Source organism: Volvox carteri (genome assembly GCF_000143455.1).
Source record: "Volvox carteri f. nagariensis unplaced genomic scaffold VOLCAscaffold_150, whole genome shotgun sequence".
In the NCBI taxonomy this organism is placed as follows: Eukaryota; Viridiplantae; Chlorophyta; class Chlorophyceae; order Chlamydomonadales; family Volvocaceae; genus Volvox; species Volvox carteri.
This window is the reverse complement of record NW_003307693.1, coordinates 12,473-14,011: the sequence shown is the minus strand read 5'-3', so window position 1 is coordinate 14,011 and position 1,539 is coordinate 12,473.

Sequence of the window (1,539 nt, the reverse complement as noted above, 5' to 3'; positions counted from 1 at the left end):
GTTGTGTGATGGGTGTTGTTGCTTGACCCACTAGGATGGATGGTTGCCCATTGCAAATGGCTGCAAAGCCTTGAATTCATGCTGCTGTAAGGCAGCCAGTTTGATTGGTGTAGTAGACCATACGTAATTATTAAACCCTCTATGCATCATGGGCTTATGAAAGGCTGTGCTAAGTAGCCACTGTGTACACATGTGTTCATAACATGGTATGAATATCCTTATGGCTGTTATGCATTGTTCATCAAGTTCCTGTACATGTAGTACTACTAGTGCTGGTGTGTCGTACATATACATATATACATAGGTCATGAACTTAGCAGGCAGCATTGGTAACACATGTGTGTATACACTGACGCTTCCGGAGGTTCCAGGATTGCCACCAGTCAAGGTAAAACGTTTTACCGATGGTGGAAGGTAAGAGTGCCGCTATTTGATGAACAGTAACGGCCTGGGATAATGTTGACATGAGAGCTGACCAGGAATGGGCTCCAGCCGCCATTAAGTTTGCAGATGTACATGTCGTTGGATGACGGTGGTGGGAGCACTCCTGAGATGTACCCGAGTGATTCACTGAGAAGACGGCTAGGGTGACTGGATGAGGGTGCCCTGAAATACCTGGGTAGACAGAGTTTCACCTGGTAGCGACCACCGGTGTAGATATGCCCGCCTGTCCCACACATAATGTATAAGGGGTTGTGTTACAAATGTGGAAACGGTTGATACCCACAACTGAGATTTTATACATGTCATTCCAAATGTAACGATTGATTATATATCATGCTGTTCGTTAAATGATGTCATTCCATGCTACATGGCAATATAATTTTAAATAATAAAATTTTAAAATAATATTATATATCATTTACGTGTAATATACAGACGTATATACATATATGTTCGCTAATAAAAGCTACTGATATCAGTAGCATCGATGCTTAATAATCAAACTAGCGGTCTATCTGGTGCATGTAAGAAGAATTACGAACCACACTCACTAATAATCGTATTAATCATCTTCTCTTCATCGATGGAGTGTCATGCATGATATCATATCAAGGGTAATACACACACATACACACACCAGCACACACACACCAGCACACACATACAAGCATACACACACAGTATATAGACAATATTGTGTCACAGTGTGTATAGTACAGTGTGTATATTGTGCTTGTTGTGCCACACAGTAAACCTTTCGATCACCTATATATAAGCGACACTCTCGTATAATAGGTAGGGACTGTCCCAGGTGATGCATCACCTACGTATCACTCGGGGAAAGACTTGGTCATGGATGGGTTTTCCAGTCATGGATTTGGTCATGGATGCGGTCATGGATCCGGTCATAATTTGCCATTAAGTCATGGATTTGGTCATGTATGTGGTCATGGATCCGGTCATAATTTGTCATTAAGTCATGGATCCGGTCATGGATCAGTTCATAGTTTGCATAAGCAAGTGCAGGATATGACTGGTTGGGGTCATGAAATGCGTGGTCATGATGTCATTTATGATGNGATTTATGACAGGTCA